General features: G+C 42.9%; 1 long non-coding RNA gene across 1 annotated transcript in view; it reads left to right on the plus strand.

Moving 5' to 3' along the window:
* Positions 1–15,727, plus strand: part of LOC139176688 (uncharacterized) — a 58,199-nt gene that overhangs the window by 30,646 nt on the left and 11,826 nt on the right. The window contains exon 4 of the long non-coding RNA XR_011561091.1: positions 3,689–3,766. This is a non-coding gene — a long non-coding RNA (uncharacterized lncRNA). The remainder of the gene's footprint in view (positions 1–3,688; positions 3,767–15,727) is intronic.

A 15,727-nucleotide genomic window follows, 5' to 3' on the forward strand; every position in this document is an offset into this window, starting at 1 on the left:
GTACCTTAGGCAGAAGTCAAGTAGTCAGAAAGTCAGAAGATTACTTTTAATTAAAGAAAGCCAGACATCTCAAGTTAATAAATTTAGCACTTTTCCCTCTATGGGAAGATACAAGAGTCCGGGCTTAACTACAGTCATTCCTTTGATATACACCTTAACCATCTAGAGCCAGTAGCCTGCTTCTCTGCACCCTGAATCCCCTTAGGGTCTACAGTCTGTGGTGGCAGCAATGGCTGAAAACGTGGTGTCTGCAACATCCTTTGTTCACTGATACGGCGGGCAATTTTTTTCCTCCACAGCATTAAGGCCTATGAAACACACCTGGATTCTAAACAGTCAACCATAAGATTTCATTTAGCTTTAACACACTATGCCAAGCACTGGGATCTTGTGGAGTTTTTAGCCTAAACCGAAGTAGAGGTCAGAGGAGGTCAGAGAAGACCTCCTAATAAAAATGGCCTTGAACTGGGACCTGAGAAGTGGATAGCCAGCCAAGAAGGGGACCACGGGAGGATATTTCAGGCAAAGAGAAGACGAGGTACAAAGCGTGGGCTTGGAGAAGAGTATGCTGCATCTGAGGAACCAAGAGCTGTCCAGATGCCTGGACCCCAAAGGAGAGTGAAGCTGCAAGCACTGATGGGGAGGCAGGCAGGGGCTGGGGCAGGCAGGGTCTTGTAGGTGTTCATAAAGAGGAGGGGCACCGACCCATAGACTGAGCACACCTCCCTAACTAACCACTGAAACTCCGGACTCAGACAGACAGAAAGCCTGGGGTAATGCAATCTTTGCACTCAGTGAAAACTCTAGATGGCTTCAGGTACACTTTTAGCTACCCAGGTGGCACTAGTGGCAAAGAACTCGCCTGCCAATGCAAGAGACCAGAGATGCAGGTCGATTCCTGGGTCAGGAAGATCCCCTGGAGGAGGAAATGGCAAGCCATTCCAGTATTCTTGCCTGAAGATCTCATGGATGGAGAAGCCTGATGGGCTGCAGTCCGTAGGGTCGCAAACAGTCGGACACAACTGAAGTGACTTAGCACGCATGCACTTCTTAAAAACTTTAAATTTGGTGTGGTTTTATTTTTTTGTTTTTCACTTTGGGATTTTTTTTTTCTTCTAGTTGTAAAACTGTGTGCTTGTTATTGAAACATCAAAAATATTGTGTCAGTCTGCTGTGGAGGCAGGTTTCCACTATTCTTACACTCATTGTGTGCATGCCCCTTTGCATGTGGCTTGTTTCATTCATCAGTACATTCATTTTCGGCACGATCCAGACACTCACCTCCCCGTCTCTCCATAAGAACCTGGTCAAGCAATTCGTTGCTGTATGTCAACTATATCTCAAGAAAATGAGAAGGTCTTTTTAAAAAAGAAAGGAAATTGGCCAAACATTTACAACAGCTAGTATTTCACTGAATATCCGCTATGTACGGAGCCCTGTTCTAGTGTGGAAGAGATCCAAAATGTGCCAGGCTTGGGATCTAGGAGCCCAGGGAAGCTTGTTTCAGAAAAGCTCACTGGTATCCACAGGGGTTATACATGTGTGCCCTAAATGTGAATGAATTGCACTGAACTAGAGAGATCATTTTTGTTCATTGGCTATTCTTTATTTTTACATACTTTCATTGATTCCTAAAGAAAATCTTTCTTTCCATAATTTTAATCTCAATAGTTGCTGAACCTCAAATTCCTATAATCCAGCTACTGTTTAAAAAAGCTTGGTCTTAGCAGATGCAATACTATATGTAAAATACATAAACAACAAGGACCTGTCGTATAGCACAGGAGACTATATGCAATATTGAGTAACAACTGTAATGGAAAAGAACCTGAAAATTACATATATGTGTGTGTGTGTGTATAACTGAATTATTTTTGAATTATAATAAATCAACTATATTTCAATTGAGAAAAGCACTTGTCCTTAAATTAGATTTTACAGCTTTGCATCTGAATGATGAAGGATAACTTAGAGATACTAGTCATTTGTCACACCATATACCTAATTTGTGTGACAATTGTTTATATACATGTAATGAATTAGGCGGGGCTTCGCAGGTGGCTCAGTGGTCAAGAATCCGCCTGCAATCAGGAGATGCAATTTCAGACCCTGGGTTGAGAAGATTCCCTGGAGAAGGAAATGGCAACCCACTCCAGTATTCTTACTTGGGAAATTCCATGGGCAGAGGAGCCTGGCAGGCTAGAGTCCATGGGGCTGCAGAAGAGTTGAACACAACTGAGCAACACAACAACCATAACAATGAATCAGGTAGTAGGACAAGTCAAGGAACAAGGTGGAAATAGGGTTTATAAGAGGGGAGAAGATATTTTAGTTTAGGGGCAATGAATCTTGTCTGAAATATTTGAGGGTGAACTGAGTAGCTGGCAGCTGGTAGAAAGAGGAAAGCCTTGGAAATCTGTCCTTAGATAGACTGAGCAGAAGTGCCAACCACACTTTCAGTTCTTTATGGATTCTCCAGGAATCCAGTCACATTTAGCTGAGGAGCCAAGGTGATGCTGTCCTGAGAAGTGAGGTCGTTCCACCCCTACAGCATCACACTTGAGTACTAGTTCCTTTACTACAATGTCCTAAAAGAATGAGCAGAGATACATCACAAAGTTTAGTGCACTAATGTTTATCAGAGAATGGTGTTGAATGTCATAAGAGTAAAAACACCATAAATGCTCAGAGACTGATAAAGTACAATATTCATACAATGGCACAGTATGCAGCAATTAAAAATCTTTTAATAGAGGCGGATTCAAAATATTGGGCATATGCTCAGAGAATACATATATTTTAAAATGCTATTTACATATTTATATATATTTAAACACAATTATTCCATATTTAGACACAATAGCTAAAAGTTCAGATAGCTATATACCAAGATGATTAAATGTCTATTATTGGGTGGTGGGATGATGGAGGATTTTTGTATTGCCTCACCCACTCTCTAGCTAGAAGAAAACTAAATTTAATGGTGTCTTTGTCTTCATTTTTACTGGGGAAGTAGGGTTGTATCTGAGAGATGGAGGCAGGGGGGCATGGAGCAGAACATTAGTCTTTGTATAATTGTCATGAGTCTTCATCTTTTTTTACATGGACAATTTATAAAGTTATGTAAAATGCTATGCAAAAGGAGCTTCAAGTCCCCATTTATAAGGACAATAATAATAGCCGGTTTGAATGTACATGCCTGTACTATACTAACTGGGGACTTCCCTGGTGGCTCAGTGGTCAAGAATCCGCCTGCAGTGCAGGAGATGCAAATTCAGACCCTGGGTTGAGAAGATTCCCTGGACAAGGAAATGGCAACTCACTCCAGTAATCTTGCCTGGAAAATCCCATGGACAGAAGAGCCTCATGCGCTACATTCCACGAGTCACAAAGAGTCGGACACAACTGAGTGACTAACTACACACTATACTAACTGATGTGTGTGTGTGTGAAGGCACACAAATTATATATTAAACTAACTTAGTCCTCTCAACGACATTTTGAAGTAAGTATTATCATTTTACAGATGGGGAAATCAAGGCTCACCTTCTTCCCTGTAAGGCCGTGCCACATGAAAATTCTGGAGCTCCCACTGGGAGAGATGTGGGATGAATTTGTCTTTTGTGATGTGCTCTCTGGTCCGCTCATTCCCTCAACTTTACCCTTTCTCAACTTCTCTTTTGTACAGCTGAGTTTTCTTCGACCAGGGCCATTCCAAGTACAAAGTCACGCAATATTGGGCCTGCTGTTTCTACACCACCACGAGGTTTGTTGATGTTTTAAAACAGTTTTTCTCTGGAGTCACTGTTATGATGCAGCTCTACTTAATGGGACTGACTACTGCAGGGAAACTGACAAAGACCAAAAAATGGAAGCAAAATAGACAAAGTCTCTCTCCTTTAGAGGAACTCTTGCTTCTGGAATGTTGCACGAGAATAATACTGTAGATTAAAGAAATTAAAGCATTCTAGAAAAACACATAAATGACGAATGTGAGCATGAAATGGTAGGCCAGGTATAAGGGATCCAGTAGTGCAGTGGTGAGAGGGGCTTACGGTCAAACCTGGCTGGACTCAGCCCTGAGCTTGGCCCTGTCCCAGGTGCTGACCTGAGTAGATTGAACCCTGAGTTCTCCAAAAGGTCATTGTCATCTTAATTTTAAAATGCGGCTCATTACACCTATCTCACAGTGTTTCTCTAAGGATTAAATAAGAAAATGTGTGTAAAATTGCTTGACTGAGAGCCCAATGCATCATATGTGCCCAATTAAGTATAATCCACCAGGGTCCTGAGATAAGGATGATCAGGTGGCATTCACTCTCTCTCTGATTACTCTTCTATGGGGAAGAAGATGACTTAGAAAGAGCAGGTTGAAAGCAGAAAAGAAGAAGGTCTTTTGTAGGTGGGATTTCAGCAGGGTCCTCCGGATTTAAAGTAAAGCCTCACAGAAGACTTAGCATAGCTCTTGGATTGTTAGCTAGTGGAAACACTGAGAAAAAGGGAAGCAATGGGTTTTCAGAAGGACAGAGACCAAGAGAGGAAAATTAGGCTAAGTGCTTAGAAGCAATTACTAACTTCTGGGTCCAGTTAAATAATCTACTTTTCAAAGTGATTTCAGTGTTAAGCCCACATGATAGTGTCAAACCAGAAACATTCATGGGTCCACTGCAGACACACACAGCACACATGCCACGAATCCTGTAAACAGTGAGCGGCGAAAGAATGACCCACTGTAATCATGTCTTTGACAAGGTCATGTAATGTGTGCAGTATGTTATTAGTAGTAAATTCAAGAAATGACATAAAATGGCATCGGGAGACAGCAGAAAAAGAAATACTCTTGTGGACTGGTAAGGGAGGACTAACTCTAGCAGAGCATTCAGTTTCAGCTCAGTTCAGTTGCTCAGTCATGTCCAGTCATGCTCAGTTGACTCTTTGTGAAACCACACATCGCTACACGCAAGGCCTCCCTGTCCATCACCGTCTCCTGGAGTTTACTCACTCATGTCCATTGAGTCGGTGATGCCATCCAATCACCTCATCCTCTGTCATCCCCACTCCTCCAACCCTCATCTTTCCCAACATCAGGTTCTTTTCAAATGCATCAGTTCTTAGCATCAGGTGGCTAAACTACTGGAGTTTCAGCTTCAACATCAGTCCTTCCAATGAACACCCAGGACTGATCTCCTTTAGAATGGACTGGTTGGATCTCCTTGCAGTCCAAGGCACTCTCAAGAGTCTTCTCCAACACCACAGTTCAAAAGCATCAATTCTTTGGTGCTAAGCTTTCATTAGTCCAACTCTCACATCCATACATGACTACTGGAAAAACCGTAGCCTTGACTAGACGGACCTTTGTTGGCAAAGTAATGTCTCTGCTTTTGAATATGCTATCTAGTTTGGTCATACATTTCCAAAGAGTAAGCCTCTCTTAATTTCATGGCTGCAGTCACCATCTGCAGTGATTTTGGAACCCCACAAAATAAAGTCTGCCACTGTTTCCCCATCTATTTGCCATGAAGTGACGGGACCAGATGCCATGATCTTAGTTTTCTGAATTGAGCTTTAAGCCAACATTTTCACTCTCCTCTTTCACTTTCATCAAGAGACTTTTTAGTTGTTCTTCACTTTCTGCCATAAGGGTGGTGTCATCTGCATATCTGAGGTTATTGATATCTCTCCTGGCAATCTATTCCAGCTTGTGCTTCTACCAGGCCAGCATTTGTCATGATGTACTCTGCATAGAAGTTAAATAAGCAGGATGGAAATATACAGCCTTGAGGTACTCCTTTTCCTATTGGAAGCAGTTAGTTGTTCCATGTCCAGTTTTAACTGTTGCTTCCTGACCTGCATACAGATTTCTCAAGAGGCAGGCCAGGTGGTCTGGTATTCCCATCTCCTGAAGAATTTTCCAGAGTTTATTGTGATCCACACAGTCAAAGGCTTTTGCATAGTCAATAAACCAGAAATAGACGTATTTCTGAAGCTCTCTTGCTTTTTTGATGATCAAGCGGACATTGGCAATTTGATCTCTGAGTCCTTTGCCTTTTCTAAAACCAGCTTGAACATCTAAAAGTTCACGGTACTGTTGAAGCCTGGCTTGGAGAATTTTGAGCATTACTTTGCTAGCATGTGAGGTGAGTGCAATTGTGTGGTAGTTTGAGCATTCTTTGGCATTGCCTTTCTTTGGGATTGGAATGAAAACTGACCTTTTCCAGTCCTGTGGCCACTGCTGAGTTTTCCAAATTTGCTGGCATGTTGAGTGCAGCACTTTCACAGCATCCTCTTTTAGGATTTGAAATAGCTCAACTGGAATTCCATCACCTCCACTAGCTTTGTTTGTAGCGATGCTTCCTAAGGCCCACTTGACTTCACATTCCAGGACGTCTGGCTGTAGGTGAGTGATGACACCATCGTGATTATCTGGGTCATGAAGATCTTTTTTGTATAGTTCTTCTGTGTATTCTTGCCACCTCTTCTTAATATCTTCTGCTTCTGTTAGGTCCATACCATTTAAGGCAACTATATTAGGAATGTTTGCAGAAAGGAATCCAGTGAGACTGCTGGCAAAAACTCAGCTGAGGCAAAGTAAGGGTTTGGATTCTGATGGTGGAAAATGGATAGCAACATGACTGAGCTTACATTCAGTCATGTCCAGCTCTTTTTGAGGATTGGACTGATGTTCATGTGGGATAACAGCTCAATATCTCTTTCTGATCACCATTTTTACATTTTTTTTTACAATGCACTGCTTCTTATGGAAGTCCACAGATGGTTCTTCCAATAGTTTCTCACATCCTTCCCTTTAGTGCGTTAGGTGGTCTGCTAATTCCTGATGATTGGAATTGTTAGGTAGCTGAAAGTAGATATTGGGATTGTTAATGTTGAGACTGACACATTACCTCATATATTTTACTTACTCACTGTTGAAAGTTGAACTGTGTAGTTCTTTAAACACACTTTAGGAATAACAAACACGCACCAGACAGTGTAGTTCCAAAGTGGTGTTTCTTAAACATGCTGCATGTTTTTGAACTTATTTTGAAATATTATCTTTTTGGGACTATACACAGAACATCAACATGGTTTGTCACTATCAGGTATATTAATATTTGACAAAGAATGATGATCATTCCATTTAAAATTTGGTTTTGTGAGTTTTAAATGCCTTGGAACTAGAACCATCAATTTTATTTTATTTTCTTTCTGATTTTGATTTTCTTTCTGATAAAAAAAATTTAATTGAAGTATAGTTACTGTGCATTATTATTTGTTCTAGGTGTACAATATAATGATTCACAACTTTTAAAAGTTATACTCCATTTATAGTTGTTATAAAATATGGCTACATTCCCTGTGTGCTGTACAATATATGTGCTGTACTTAGTTGTTCAGTCGTGTCCGACTCTCTATGACACCATGGACTGTAGCCCGCCAGGTTCCTCTGTCCATGGGATTCTCCAGGCCAGAATACTGCAGTGGGTTGCCATTCCCTTCTACGGAGGATCTTCCCGACTCAGAGATCAAACCCAGGTCTCCTGCACTATAGGCAGATTCTTTACTGTCTGAGCCCGCAGGGAAGCCCTGTAGAATAATATATCCTTGCAGCTCATTTTATACATGACAGCTTGTACCTCTTATTCTCCTATCCCCATATTGCCGTTCCCTCTTCCCTCTCCCCACTGGTAACCACTAGCTAATATGCTCCTTTCAGAATCAAAATAGGCATTTCAATTACCTTAAACATTTTAGAAACAGCAGTATATAATCTGATCATCATTTTTATTTTAAGTTATATGTCTTTAGCTGGACTCTGTGTTACCAGTTGGGAGCTACCTTCCCAACACTGTATTGGAGGACTATCACCTTCCCCTGTTCATAGGGTTCTCTCGGCAAGAATACTAAGTGATTTGCCACTCCCTTCTCCAGTGGACCACACTCTGTCAGACCTCTCCACCATGACCCGTCCGTCTTCGGTGGTCCCACATGGCATGGCTTAGTTTCATTGAGTTAGACAAGGCTGTGGTCCATTCGATCAGATTGGTTAGTTGTCCGTATATCGTCATACTGCTGATTTAACTTATATGCAGAGTATATCATGAGAAACACTGGGCTGGAGGAAGCACAAGCTGGAATTAAGATTGCCAGGAGAAATATCAATAACCTCAGGTATGCAGATGACACCACCCTTATGGCAGAAAGTGAAGAACTAAAGAGCCTCTTGATGAAAGTGAAAGAGGAGAGTGAAAGAGTTGGCTTAAAGCTCAACATTCAGAAAACTAAGATCATGGCATCTGGTCCCATCACTTCATGGCAGATAGATGGGGAAACAGTGGAAACAGTGGCTAACTTTATTTTTCTGGGCTCCAAAATCACTGCAGATGGTGATTGCAGCAATGAAATTAAAAGATCCTTACTCCTTGGAAGGAAAGTTATGACCAACCTAGACAGCACATTAAAAATCAGAGACATTACTTTGCCAACAAAGATCTGTTTGGACAAGGCTATGGTTTTCCAGTAGTCATGTATGGATGTGAGAGTTGGACTGTGAAGAAAGCTGAGCGCCAAAGAATTGATGCTTTTGAACTATGATGTTGGAGAAGACTCTTGAGAGTCCCCTGGACTGCAAGGAGATCCAACCAGTCCATCCTAAAGGAGATCAGTCGTGAATATTCATTGGAAGGACTGACGTTGAAGCTGAAACTCCAATACTTTGGCCACCTAATGAGAAGAACTGACTCATGTGAAAAGACCCTGATGCTGGGAAAGATTGAGGGCAGGAGGAGTAGGGGACGATAGAGGATGAGATGGTTGGGTGGCATCATCGACTCAATGGACATGGGTTTGGGTGGACTCTGGGAGTTGGTGATGGACATGGAGGCCTTGCGTGCTGCAGTTCATGGGATCGCAAAGAGTTGGACACAACTGAGTGACTGAACTGAACTCTACTTTCCCCTGTAAAATGATAACGTGATATTACCCTGATTTTGCCTGCTTTATGTTACAAATGCTGTGTGGTCATATACTTCGCACATAGCATCAAGCAGAAAAGAATCAAGCAGGATTTTATTTCTGTGTATACAGTTTTTGAGGTGGCTGTTTTCCACTTCTCTATTTTATCCTAAGTCTCCATATCAACTATTTTGAAAACATGATTTTAATAGCTGCTTACTAGTCTCTTGTGGGGATAGTTGCTCATTTATATACCCATTTTCAAAAGAAAATAATCATTTTAAGGCTCATGTTAATTGCTCTCCTCTTCAAAACGTAGTCTATCTGAAATAATCTTTATTGCTCCTATTAATTCCCCCTCCGGTCTCTTTGACTTGGTTATCTGTTGAGAAAAACTTCTGCAGCCCAACCTGGTATTACCCTGGCAGCAAACAGTGAATTTAAGCAAGTTACTGGCTGGCTGAAGGTTGGTTATGCAGATTTATTGTAAATCTTGCTGCAGTTGTCTCACGTGCATCGGTGGGGCCTTCAGAGGGGCTCCAAGATTCTGGGGCTTTCGGACTTCGCACTGGTCCTCAGGAGCCCCTTTGTGCCCCTCAGCCTCCTCCATGTCTGCATCTCAACACTTCCTCTATCCCCCAGTTTCAGGGAGCTTGGATGTCAACAGATATCTATCTCCATCTTTTCCCCAGTAAATATATTGTTCGCGGTGGCTCCCTTTCCTGAAGCTTCAAATATCAGTTTCATAGATAGTTTTCTTTAAAACCGCATGTGGCGATAACCCTGTATGTGAGACAGCAAAAGAGATACAGATGTATAGAACAGTCTTTTGGACTCTGTGGAGAGGGAGAGAGGGGGATGATTTGGGAGGATGGCATTGAAACATGTATATTATCATATGTGAAATGAATCACCAGTCCAGGTTTGATGCATGATACAGGGTGCTCGGGGCTGGTGCACTGGGATGACCCAGAGGAATGGTATGGGGAGGGAGGTGGGAGGGGGGTTCACGATAGGGAACACGTGTACATCCGTGGCAGATTCATGTTGATGTATGGCAAAACCAATACAATATTGAGGAGTAATTAGCCTCCAATTAAAATAAATAATTTATATTAAAAAAAAAAACCATTTGTGGGACTTCCCTGGTGGCTCAGTGGGAAAAAATCCTCCTGCCAGTGCAGAAGGCACAGGTTTGATCCCTGATCTGGGAAGATCCCACATGCCATGGAACAACTAAGCCTGCTTGCCACAGCTATTGAGCCTGTGCTGTAGAGCCCAGGAGCCACAACTACCGAAGCCCGTGTGCCCTAGAGCCCACGCTTCACAACAAGGAAAGTCTCTGCAACGGGAAGTCCAAGCACCACAGCTAGAGAGTAGCCCCCACTCTCCACAACCAGAGAAAAGCCCACACAGTAACGAAGACCCAGCACAGCCAGAAATAAAAATAAAAATATGTGGGTAAAACCAGACACAGACTCTATTTAACAAGTTGCTGACATAGCAAATTTATTTTCTGAGTCAAGCAGGAAGGGCTTCTACAATGCTTAGAGGAAGTAAGCCATTTGTGATAGAGTATCCAAACACCTTCTTTGGGGCTGTTTCAGATCTAGTTCATGTTGTTGCTGTTCCACCTCCTTGTAAATCTGATCTTCTGTTCTTTGAATGACCATACGTCTCATTTTAATCTGCTTTGCAACGAATTTTTTGGGTCGTCCTTTTTGATTTTGACTGTTTGCATTTATTGTCTCATCATTCATTCATTTATGCATCCTTTTTTTTTTTTGCTAGCACAAAGTCTTTTGTATTTGAGATCAACACATATCTAAAATGGCTTAGATTTTTTAAAATTAATTTTTACCAGACTGTGATTTTTTTAATAATATTGTGTACAGTTCAGTTCAGTTCATTCACTTAGTCGTGTCCAACTCTTTGAGACCCCATGAATTGCAGCATGCCAGGCCTCCCTGTCCATCACCAACTCCCGGAGTTCACTCAAACTCACGTCCATCAAGTCTGTGATGCCATCCAGCCATCTCATCCTCTGTCGTCCCCTTCTCTTCCTGCCCCAAATCCCTCCCAGCATCAGAGTCTTTTCCAATGAGTCAACTCTTCGCATGAGGTGGCCAAAGTACTGGAGTTTCAGCTTTAGCATCAGTCCTTCCAATGAATACCCAGGACAGATTTCCTTTAGGATGGACTGGTTGGATCTCCTTGCAGTCCAAGGGACTCTCAAGAGTCTTCTCCAACACCACGGTTCAAAAGCATCAATTCTTCGGTGCTCAGCTTCCTTCACAGTCCAACTCTCACATCAATACATGACCATTGGAAAAACCATAGCCTAGACTAGACAGACCTTTGTTGGCAAAGTAATGTCTCTGCTTTTGAATATGCTATCTAGGTTGGTCATAACTTTCCTTCCAAGGAGTAAGCATCTTTTAATTTCATGGCTGCTAGTCTCCACTAAAATGAATCAACTATAGGAGGAGGAAATGGCAACCCATTCCAGTCTTCTTGCTGGGATAATCCCATGAACAGAGGAGCCTGGTGGGCTACGTCCATACGGTCACAAAATATCGACCACAACTAAGTGACTTGACCATCACCACATAATTGTTTCATAGCATTGTGTCAGTCTCCACTATACAGTAAAGTGAATCTGCTAAACATATACATATATCCCCTTTTTTGTATTTTCCTTCCCATTTAGAGCATTGACTAGAGTTCTCTGAGCTATCCTGTAGGTTCCCATTCGTTATGTATTTTATATATGTCAATTCCAATCTCCTAATTATCCACTCTATGCCTCCGTAATGAGGCGCGTTTGGATAGAAATCACCACACTGGTTCGGTGTGGGCCCTAGCTATTCCATTCAAATTCCATTGTGAATTAAAGATTTCTTGCATCTCATATTATTATGTTGCTGTATGACTTGCCATGATCTAGAGAGTTTTTCAAACCTCAGAGCACTCTAATAGTAATTCCAGTTCTCAAACACTTATTTCATGTAAGAAGCCATTTTCTCTGTGACCCATAAGACTCTCCACATTAAAACAATTTTCCTGGCTACCTCAGCCTAATTCAGGCCTTAGTCTCAGGCCTGCATGTGTGTATTTAGTCACTCAATCATGTCCAACTCTTTGTGACCTCATGGACTGTAGCCCACCAGTCTCCTCTGCCCATGGGATTCTCCAGGCAAGAATACTGGAGTGGGTTGCCATGCCCTCCTCCAGGGGATCTTCCCAACCCAGGGATCGAACCCAAGTCTCTGGCATTGTGGGAGGATTCTTTACCATCTGAGCCCCCAGGGAAGCCCAAGAATACTGGAGTGGGTAGCCTATCCCTTCTCTAGGGGAACTTCCCAACCCAGGAATCCAACCAGGGTCTCCTGCATTGCAGGCAGATTCTTTACCAGCTGAGTCATTGGGAAGCCCAATTTTAGGCCTTCACAGTCTAATTCTCATTTGTCCAATCGGGTAGCTGCCGACTGCTATTACCTTGAACTGCTCGCTGAGTTTATGCAAAGTAATTTTAACAGGTATTTGCCAGTTGCCTGAAGTGGAGACTCAACTGAAGGCTTTAATAATCCTTTATTAGGTAGATACCCACATAACTTTATGGACAGACAATGTACAGTTTGGCATCATTTAAAAATGCCACCCAGCCTATCAACTGATGCCTAGAGAATGTGAGCCTGAAAGATAACAATGTGTAGGCTGAGGCCACAGATGTCACGTCAGTCATCCTTGGCGGTTTTCTTGCACTGACATTGGGAAGCCAGCTTATGATCTCAGGATGGACCGAAAAATGATTTTTGTATTACTACTGTCAGGTAGGTGGAATTTTTTTTTTTAAGCAGGATTCTGTTATATGGGCAGAGAAGGCAATGGCACCCCACTCCAGTACTCTTGCCTGGAAAATCCCATGGACGGAGGGGCCTGGTAGGCTGCAGTCCATGGAGTCGCTGAGGGTCAGACACGACTGAGCGACTTCACTTTCCCTTTTCATTTTCATGCATTGGGAGAAGGAAATGGCAACCCACTCCAGTGTTCTTGCCTGGAGAATCCCAGGGACGGGGGAGCCTGGTGGGCTGCCGTCTATGGGGTCGCATAGAGTCAGACACGACTGAAGGGACTTAGCAGCAGCAGCAGAAGCTGTTATATGGGACATAGGACTATAGATAGAAGAAAAACTATCTCGTTTTAGTCCTATTTGACTTAACTGAATAACTGAATGAGTAGTATTCAGATCCCAGTCTCGTTGTTTAGTCAGTTGCATCTGACTCTTTTGTGACCCTATTGACTGTAGCCTACCAGCTCCTCTGTCCATGGAATTTCTCAGGCAGGAATACTGGAGTGGGTTGCCATTTCCTTCTCCAGGGGATCATCCTGCCCCAGGGATAAAACCCACATCTCCTGCACTGGCAGGTAGATTCTTTGCCACTGAGCCACCAGGACCCCAGCCCAGTGTGGTGGATGGATTTTTTATTGAGAGTGGGGTGGTAAGGTGGTGAAGTTACCCATGGCTGGATCAAGTGAGAGGGATGCTGTTCAATTGTAAGCCTCGGCAGCCTTGAAAAAATGTAATCAAACACTCTGAAAAACAAGTCTGTGTGAAAGAATGTGTTGCTTTTCTGGCATTTTCATGAGTTTAACTTCTAAATTAAAGAGTCATTAATGAAGGTGATGGTGAGTCTATGTTCCTTATTTTTTAAAAAGTTTCACCAAAAGTTATGATTTCCTCTTTCTCCTGTCAAAGAATTAAAAGCCACATGTGAACCCTGAATCCAGGCGCTGGCAGTGGCGGGGGTTGTTATTTTCTACTTCGTGGTCCATTACTGAGAAGTGATACAGGGAAGAGAAAGAAAGAAAGAACTCTTATTGGCTGAAGGATTATGTGGTTTAGGCAGAAATGGAAATCAATTCATTAAAATAAAAAGTAACATAGGCACATTATGAAGTAGTATCAAATTAGCATTATTTTTGGCCTCTTCCTGAGAGTGTTAGGATTAAAAGTTCTTCTCAAATACAGCGTTTATGTGTCAGAAATACTAGTGCCCAGCACCTAGATAAGGAGCAGGCAATTACTTGAAATGTGTTTAGCCCCCTCAGACATGGTTGTACTTTGAGTTACAGAGAGTCTCAAGAATCAACTGAGCACTCTAGGAATTGGAGGAGGGATTCAGGAATTTCTTAGATATTCAGTTCAGTTCAGTTCAGTCACTCAGTCGTGACCGACTCTTTGCGACCCCATGAATTGCAGCACGCCAGGCCTCCCTGTCCATCACCAACTCCCGGAGTTCACCCAGACTCACATCCATCGAGTCAGTGATGCCATCCAGCCATCTCATCCTCTGTCATCTCCTTCTTCTCCTGCCCCCAATCCCTCCCAGCATCAGAGTCTTTTCCAATGAGTCAACTCTTCACATGAGGTGTCCAAAGTATTGGAGTTTCAGCTTTAGCATCATTCCTTCCAAAGAAATCCCAGGGCTGATCTCCTTGAGAATGGACTGGTTGGATGGTTGGCTAAAAAATTCCTTCCTTCATAAGATGTCATGGAAATATCGGAACAAACTTTTTGCCTGACCCTGCACTAGGGGATAAAGTGTGTAATGGTTAAAGCACAGATATGAAAGTTTCAAACCTGGCTTCACATCTAAAAGCCAGGGAGCATTAAAGCAAGTTCCTTTCCCTCCCTCAGCCTCCCTGTTCTTATCTGAGAAATACAGGAAATATTGGTACCTGCCTACTGCTGTCAACGAGTAGTCGCCTAAGGACTAAACAAAGTCATTACCGTTATGTCCTTACTCCAGCGTCTGGCAGTAGTGAAGAGGTATTTAGCTATGCTAACAATTATAACCTAGGAAACAAACCTGGGTATAGGATGGTGACTTCTGAGAAGTGAAGGAGAAGGGGGAAATTCCAGGCAACAGAAGACTAGCAGAGTTATCTTCCTGGAGGAGGAAATGGGAGCCCACTCCAGTATTCTGGCCTGGAGAATCCCATGGACAGAGAAGCCTGGCTAGCTACAGTCCACAGTGTCGCAAAGAGTCGGACTCGACTGAAGCGACTTAGCACCCACGCTGGTGGCACTAGTGGTAAAGAATCCTCATGCCAAAGCAAGAGACATGAGAGACACGGGTTTGATCCCTGGGTCGGGAAGATTCCCCTGGAGGAAAGGAATTTTTTCTGAATGATTTGATTCCCAATCCCTGAATTCCTTCACTCATTTGTGCCTTCAGGAATTACGCATGAGGTACTCCAAGGCCACGACAGTGCCACGAATGAGCTCCTGAGTTCATGTTCAGGGCGGGTGGGGGCAGGGAGAGGGAGGGAACAGAGGCATTCAGCAGAACAAGTATTGAAATACAAGAGTGAAAAATAGCACCCAGAAATAAACCAGGGAAGGTGATGGACATACTGCAGAAGGCCAACATAGAGAAGGGTAGCAGGACCTTTTTCTTTGAGTTTGTGACCTTTCTGATGAAAGTTGAACAATGAGAAGAAGCCAAACTTGCAAAATCTGGGGAGGGTAGTGGAGGTAGAAGGGAGATGAAGGAAGACAATTCGGAGGCAGAAGAAGGCAGAGTGTGTTCAAGGAAAAGCCAAAGCTCTGATTTGAGTATAGGGTCCTGATGCTAAACAGCACTTGGAGAGAGCTCTGGGTCCATAGGCCTTGGTGATCTGTGTGCATCTCACCACACACGCCTTGCAGGCACACGGTTAGAATGACTCAGCAAAGAAGCAAGGCTTCTCCTTTTCCTTCAGTAATCTA

The sequence above is a fragment of the Bos indicus genome, chromosome 17 (assembly GCF_029378745.1).
Source record: "Bos indicus isolate NIAB-ARS_2022 breed Sahiwal x Tharparkar chromosome 17, NIAB-ARS_B.indTharparkar_mat_pri_1.0, whole genome shotgun sequence".
NCBI classification, from domain to species: Eukaryota; Metazoa; Chordata; class Mammalia; order Artiodactyla; family Bovidae; genus Bos; species Bos indicus.